This window comes from Oreochromis niloticus, unplaced genomic scaffold (assembly GCF_001858045.2).
Source record: "Oreochromis niloticus isolate F11D_XX unplaced genomic scaffold, O_niloticus_UMD_NMBU tig00008380_pilon, whole genome shotgun sequence".
NCBI classification, from domain to species: domain Eukaryota; kingdom Metazoa; phylum Chordata; class Actinopteri; order Cichliformes; family Cichlidae; genus Oreochromis; species Oreochromis niloticus.
This window is the reverse complement of record NW_020329157.1, coordinates 1-7,694: the sequence shown is the minus strand read 5'-3', so window position 1 is coordinate 7,694 and position 7,694 is coordinate 1. Positions and strand designations below refer to the sequence as shown.

The following is a 7,694-nucleotide window of genomic DNA, read 5'->3' as shown; positions in this document are numbered from 1 at the left end:
AAGTGCAAACTGGGTCCAGTTATGTCTTGATGCATGCTCAATCATCCAGGTAACTAAATCCCAAAAGGTTCATTCTGTTAGATGAGATAAGACTTTATTGATCCCACGGCGGGGAAATTTTTTCCTCAGCTCAGGTACAGATAGCAGAAGGAAAATACAAATAAAATACAAACAAATATAAAACAAAGAATAGAATAGAATAAACCTTTATAATCCCACTGATTATAAAATTTGGTGTTACAGAGCTCTTACAGCAAGGGAAAATAAAATATAAAAGGAAGACACAGGGTGGTCCTATGAACGTAAGCAACCAAAGTTCGTATATACAGGTAACAATGTCCAGAATATGTATAGAAAAATTGAGAAAATTGTACGGAGATATGTATAAAATGTAGAGTAAACTAACAAGCTGGTGAGTAAGATGACCAAAGGAATGTTAAGCTGCATTATAGAGTCTGACAGCTGCTGGTAAGAATGACCTGCGGTAGCGCTCCTTCCTACACTGTGGGCGTAAAAGTCCACTGCTGAAGGAGCTGCTCAGTGCTCGTACAGTCTCATGCAGGGGTGGGAGGTGTTGTCCATGATGGATGTTAGCTTAGACAACATCCTCTCCTCCCCAACCTGCTCGATGGACTTCAGCGGACAGTCCAGGACAGAGCTGGCCCTCCTGACCAGCTTGTTGAGTTTCCCCCCGTCCCTCTCTGCCATTCCACCACTCCAGCAGACCACAGCATAGAAAATAGCAGACGCCACCACAGTGTCATAAAATGTCCTTAGGACTGTCCTGTTCACCCCAAAGGATCTCAGCCGCCGTAGCAGGTGGAGACGACTTAGACCCAGTAGAGTGGTTGAAGGAAAAGGGGGACAGGTGAGGTGCATTTCATGTCCCCGGTGCTGTGGGGGGTTGCAGAGAGGTGTGACGAGCTCTGGTGGATGGGGAGGGAAGGGCTACTGAATCAAACCTGTTAAACAACTGGTTCAATCTGTTAGCCAGAACCTGGTCTCCAGACTCTGGACCCCCTCCGCTCACAGTGCTCCGTCCAGTGATGGTGTTCAGTCCTCTCCACACACCTCTGGTGTTGCTCTGCTGGAGCTGCGCCTCCACCTTCCTCCTAAAAGGAAGCATTACATTTAGAAAATAAAATACTTGTTTTATATTTGTTTGTATTTTTTGTAAGATAATACACTATATACACGGAGTTTATCTGGACGTAGTGTTTTCAGTGTCATCCAAGTGACTCTAGAGGATGAAAACCTGTTGGAGTGTGTGCTAATGTCTATAGCAGGGGTGTCCAAACTACGGCCCGCGGTCCATTTTTAATTGGCCCGCACTTCAACTTTTGCTTGAGTGTATGGCACTTCTTAGTTCTAACACCAGGGGGAGCTGCTGTTGATCAAGGCAGTTGCTCCACCAAAAAGGACAATCCTAGAAGAAATTTACCCCAAGTTACTGAACATGGCAGAACCAAAGAAGCGAAAGGTAGAAAGTGAGTGCAGAAAATTTCAGACACGGTGGGAGAGTGAATATTTCTTCAAAGAATTCAAGGGAAGTGTCTGTTTTATCTGCACTGAAACTGTGGCAGTTATGAAAGAGTGTAATGTACGACATCATTATGAAACCAAACATCAGGTCTATGCATCCTACACCGGTGCTGAGCGAGAGCAGAAAGTAAAGCAAATGGTAGCTGTCCTGCAGGGTCAGCAACAGTATTTTTTTGTGCTCAAAAAGTCCAGGAAAAGTCTACAATAGCCAGCTATGAGGTGGCCCAACTCCTCGCAAGACGTGGAGTTACAGAGGAGCTGCTCGATCTTAAGAGTCTAAAAGGCACAACAACAGGTATGGATACTTTTGAAGCTGTGTCAGACTCAATTGACAAAATGGGACTTAAATGGGACAAGCTGTGTGAAGATACAACAGACGGGGCTCCAGCTATGGCGGGTGCACACAAAGGAATGGCGTCTACGATGTGCGCTGAGGTGAAAGAGGCTGGAGGTGAGGCTGTTGAAATGCACCGTACTGTTCACCAAGAAGCCCTTTGTGCCAAGACAGTCAATCTTGGAGATGTAATGAACACTATTGTAAAAACTGTCAACATAATTCGAGCAAGTGGACTGTACCACGGAGAACTTCAGGCTTTCCTTTCTGATGCGGATGCTGAATATGGGGATCTACTCTACCACTCGGAGGCGCGCTGGCTAAGCCGCGGTGCCGTGCTGAAGCGTCTTTACTCCCTGAGATCAGAAATTGACCATTTTTGAAAGAGAAGGACCGACCTCTTCATGAGCTGAATGACCCTCTATGGTTGGCAGACCTTGCATTTTTAGATGATCTTACTGATCATTTAACCACCCTGAACAAGAGCCTACAAGGGAAAGAGCAGCTTGTACCACAACTTTATGCGCACATGAAAGCATTTTGTGTGAAGCTCAATCTCTTTAAGACACAACTGCGCAACTTCAACGTTGTGCACTTCCCCACACTGTCCAAGACCAGAACTGCTTATCCACAGGCCAACCTTTCTGCTAAAAAAGGGAAATATGTGTCTGTGATTACATGTCTCGAAACAGAATTCAGACAGCGCTTCCAGGATTTTTCTGCCAGTTCTACAGGAGCTTGGAAAAGGAAAAGTGTCCTCTGATGAGACGCCACGTGAAAAAAATGATCAGTCTATTTGGCTCAGATTTGCTCCTTGGTCAAATGACATTTGTCCGGATTTTTGGCACAAGTGGTGTCAGATCAGCAAAAGTAAACGAAAACAAAAATGGGTACATTTTCAAATCCTTTGTTATGGACAGAATTCGTCCTGTTGGACACAAGAAGCAGACTCCAAAAAAACTTTGAGACTCTGCAGAAGTCTGATTAGGCTGCTGTTTATCCAACTGGCTCACTGTGGTTTTTATGAAGTCATCTGTAATGTGTCACCTTTTCTGTAGAATGAAGAAGTGCTTCCCTTCTTTTAAAGGAAATACAGGCTTACAAAGATCCTCTAAACATGTTTCTGAATAATCCTAAACACAATCATTAAATCAAAACTGCAAGAAACAATTTATTTAATCACTCTTCTTCACTTAATTCCTTAACTTAGTAAAAAACAAAACAAAACAAAAAATAGACAAAAACTCTTCTGCTGTCTCACCTCTGTCAGTGTTCATGCTGTTGCAAGAACAGGTGGAGGTGCAGGTGGAACTTTGACTTCACTGTGGTTTCTATGTGCAGGCAGGAGTGTGACATCTCAGAACAGCAGAGGATTGTGGTGCGCGGTGACTCCTGCTGCGACGCCCCCGTCTGAGTGTCCTGAGCTCCTGGTCCTCAGCAGACGGCCCACACACTCATTTATCACCATGTCTTTATCCTGCCTGTAAGAAAGCAAAGACAAGGCTAACATTACAAACAGCCAGCAACCAATCCCTTTTACTCCACCGCCCAAAAACCAGTGAGAAACACTAGCTAGTATTAACTTGGAATCAAAGTCCACTAGGGCTGCCACAAACAATTATTTTGATAGTCAACTAGTCACCGATTATTTTGCGATTAGTCGACTAATCGGATCATGCATCCATTGGACGTAAAACGTACAGCTTATTGCACCAGCAGCATCTGCTCTTATATAACATTAGCTTACAGTTTTAAGTGTTTAGGGCAGGGGTGCCCAATCCTAGTCCTCGAGAGCTACTGTCCTGCAGCTTTTAGATTCATCCTTGTTCCAACACACCTGAATCAATGAATGTCTTGTTATCAGGCCTTTGCCAAACTTGATGACATGCTGAAGAGGTCATCAAACCATTTGATTCAGCTATGTTGGAGTAGGGATGCATCTAAAGCTGCAGGACAGTAGCTCTCGAGGACTAGGATTGGGCACCCCTGGTTTAGGGTATGTGCTAACTAAAAATAAAGACAAGATGATAGTTTATTAAATTTAATGAGATTTACAGATTGTTTCGGTAAAGTTTAATAAACTCCTTGCTATCTAAAATATAACGGGACACCGGAGTATATTCTGAACATCTCACACTTCTGATAATCAGTTGTCTGCTTGACGTTTATTCGGCCGTGTATGAACTATAACTTTAATCTCAGCCAAACCGATTTACTCAGGAACAAATAAAATACTAAAAAAAAAAAAAAAAAAGGCCAAACAATAACATTTTTAAGTTATCTAACTGACTTATATATGTTCAACCTGAGTAGCGAAAGACGGTGGTGCGTTTGAAAACGATTTGCCTGGAGTCCGGTGTTCTCACGGGCTCTAGTGAGCCTTGCCCCCGGCTAGCTTTGGAGCTAGTGGGTAACAGACGTCTCCGAAAACGTCGGAGCGCTTTTGAAAATATGCGGTGTCTTGATAAACTGAGCAGATATTTGAGGTTTACACAGCTACATTCTCGCCTGAAAATATGTTAAACGTTTAGTTTGTGACCCAGAAAGATTAATAAGAGTAATATTAAAACTAACTAGCTGCCGCCATTGTTGAAAACTGAGCAGGGCCGCGCTATGAATTCTGGGACACTGCTTTCTTCTTCTTCTTCGGAGCGTAACGGCAGCTGGCATCCTTGTACATGCAGTGCTGCCATCTTCTGTTTCAGTCCGTTATTACACTCTTAAATCCTACTACTTATTCCTGCGTCTTTTGTGATCTTACAAAGCTTCAAACCACGCGTCGACTATTAAATCAGTCGTGACTGTAATCGTGACTAGTCGACTAATCGTGGCAGCCCTATTCAGCAACAAAGACGCCATCAAAAAAGTCACGGCCATCAGAGCAACATCAGAGAAACAATAAAGTCTAACCATGGAAGGTATATAGAAATATATGCATAAAGACACAAAAACAAAGACATCGACAATGAGCACCTTTCGTTTGCTGAAAGTGATATAGCTTTCTCTTCCCATCAACTGAAACCACCAACATTTCAGGTGTGCATGCTGGGCAGCTGAAGCTGACATCACAGCACAGCTGCTCTTCCTCATCAAGAAAGCTGTGCTGCAGTGCAATCAACTATTACATTTAGGCAAAGATTACTTTTCATCCCTAAATGATTGACGGTCAGAAACTCTGACCTTGTCTCTACAGACAGCAGAGCTGCTGCCTTCTGTGGGTAGGAGTTCATTTTACCCATCACCCAGTTAAATTTCACTGGGGTCTGTCTCATTTATATGCCAGAACCAACACTTTGAAGCACTTTCTTTGTAGCTCAATGGAGACACACATTTATGATCAGGTCCCCCAGTTTCAGACACACTTGCACAAGCACACAGATGACCAATATCTCACAGTGGTTTAACACAGATCTGTCTGGGCTAAAGTACAGACATCGAACGCTATGACAGACCGAGGCAACTATGACCCTTGCAATTTTAGAAGAAGTCTGCTTGAAAGTAATCATGGACAGAATTCATGTTTCAAATTATTCTAAAATGCACTTCAGCAAGTTTTTTTTTTTATAATGCCTACTAAAGATGTTTTCAAAGGGTTTCCAGATATGGGTTATTTCTAGTCCCAGATTAAAGAATAATTCAGTGAAGACCTCCATTTAAACAACTTTAAGCTAGCACTAGGCTTAATCCATGTCTGGGAACTGCAGCATTATCCATGGAGGCATGAGCATTTAGCATAATATAGACAACAACCTCTTTAACTTACCCTAAAATCTGACTTGACTAACTCCAAGAAGGGAAACCCTGCTTTTACTGTCCAGGAAATGGAGATCAGTCACCCAGTGCAAGTGCAACTGTCATTTAAACTCAGTCTACAGTCAGACCAAAAGCCACCTCGCCAATGTATTTACACAGCTGTGGGCCAAAGGCAGGGGGCAGCTTGGGTACGGCTGTAAACATTAGCCTCTTTAACTGCAGCTGAACGCCATCCCTCATTGTCTGCTACTTACAATGCAGTTAGAAAACAAGATCTACGGTTTTCCTAATATCATTCACCACTGAAAAATATTTTGGTCTGTTAGATATTTCAGCAGCATACACAATTTACATCCAATACTGCAACAAGCTTACTTACAGCATTTTTTTTATCAGATAAACTCAAATGAAACAGTTGTTAATTGGAAACAATTTCAACTTTCAAATCATGTCACTCTGTGTTTATTGGAAAGGAGATTAAAATGCATGATAGGCTGAACCCACCGAGGGACTCATAAAGTTTGATCTATGAATTCCTGATACATTTTGCTTTATAGAGGCAGAAATGTTGACCATGAAAGCTTTTTGTAGTGAACTATGCTGCTTTCACCTACAAAGCATCCAGAGCACACAGTACATGTTGCTATAAGCTACACCACATAGCTGCTACAATTTAAACACACCCACAATTTGTGTATAATCGCTATCGCCAGACTATGTCTCAAGAGCATATGACCTGTTGATAAAACTCACTGTTATGAAGATAGATTGGTTCCAGTGTCTTCATGAAACGCTGCCTTTATCCATCTTCTGGGGCGTGCCTGCAGTGGACTTGTGAACAGTTCCTTGTGAGGGAGCTGCTGGTGGAGCTCACAAGGTCCTCCTTCATTCCTACCATGAGCTTCAGTCTTCCTGATCTTTCTCAAACACGCCTCTCTCAGTGGGTCAACAGAACATCTGGCACAGGACAGCTGTGATGAAAGAAAAGGAAGAGGTTTCTCCAAACCTCTGGACCAAGGAAACCCAGCTGGGTCCTGATGGTCTCCACACTACTTTCACCCGGGTGGACGTAGCTGTCGATAATAATCGGCACTCTGTTCACTGTTAGGAAAGGAAAAGAACAAGTTACACTACAGTACTGATACCTTCTGCTGCTCTTTTCAAACTTGCCACCTTACCAGGCTGTAGAGTGCTCTGAACACTTAAACACTTTGAAATCCATTACACACTCACACTCACAGTCTTAGGTGAAAATCTCCAAGGACAGCATTACACTTTTGCTATGAACAGTAACTCTGGAGCTCTGTGGAGTGTGCAGATGATCTCATTACTGTCTAAAAATGGATAACAAAACCGAAGGAGTGCCGAATCATTGACAAATACAGAGTAACAGGTGTGCAGCATGGCTAACTAGGTAGCAACAAGCCTCTAACACAGCAGCGTGTATGCTAGCGGCTAATCTAGCGAAGAAATGAACAGAGTGCTTTTAGGTGTTGTAGAAGGATAAGATGATAAGCTGTGTGTCTTTTCAGAATGACCTGCTTGTATTTACCTTCATTGAAGGAGTGGTCAGTGTGGGTATAGCCATGAGGCAAAAAAGACAGCTGAAGCGGAAGAGTGTGGTGAAACATGGTGCCGCCGCGGCCAGCAGGTTCCAAGCAGGGATTCGGGTAGCAGGAAGGCTTTGGTAAGCCGTCCAACATCCAGTCCCATTTTGTGAATGCCAATAAAAAATAGCTAGTGTCCATGTGTAATTTGTGTGGAACAATATTGCACAAGAAGCTTAATAGATTTAGAAAAACGATAACAAAAAAATAAAAATTGAAGGACAAAAGATAAATGTCCTTTTTTTTCCAAAGTTTACTCGCCCTGCTGAGTGGTGTACAGCGTTAAGAGGCCAGCATTCGGACTCCAGAGTTTAACGACCCTAGTTCGAGTCTCTGATAGTAGTCCGTCTGCTACAGCAGGTAGGCCCAGAGTGAAAGACGAGCTCAAGCCTGCCTCCATTTTTCTCTCTCTCTTTTTTTCATTTCTTTTTACTTTTTTCAGCCGCAATTAAAAGCTC

At 43.0% G+C, this 7,694-nt stretch overlaps 1 long non-coding RNA gene across 1 annotated transcript; it reads right to left on the bottom strand.

Moving 5' to 3' along the window:
- Nucleotides 1-1,069: 1,069 nt before the first annotated feature.
- Nucleotides 1,070-6,638, bottom strand: LOC112845650 (uncharacterized). The gene is made up of 3 exons (XR_003218519.1): nucleotides 6,383-6,638; nucleotides 3,138-3,357; nucleotides 1,070-1,112 (listed from the first exon to the last, which is right to left on the bottom strand). It is a non-coding gene; the product is annotated as an uncharacterized LOC112845650 (long non-coding RNA).
- Between the last annotated feature and the right edge of the window lie 1,056 nt (nucleotides 6,639-7,694).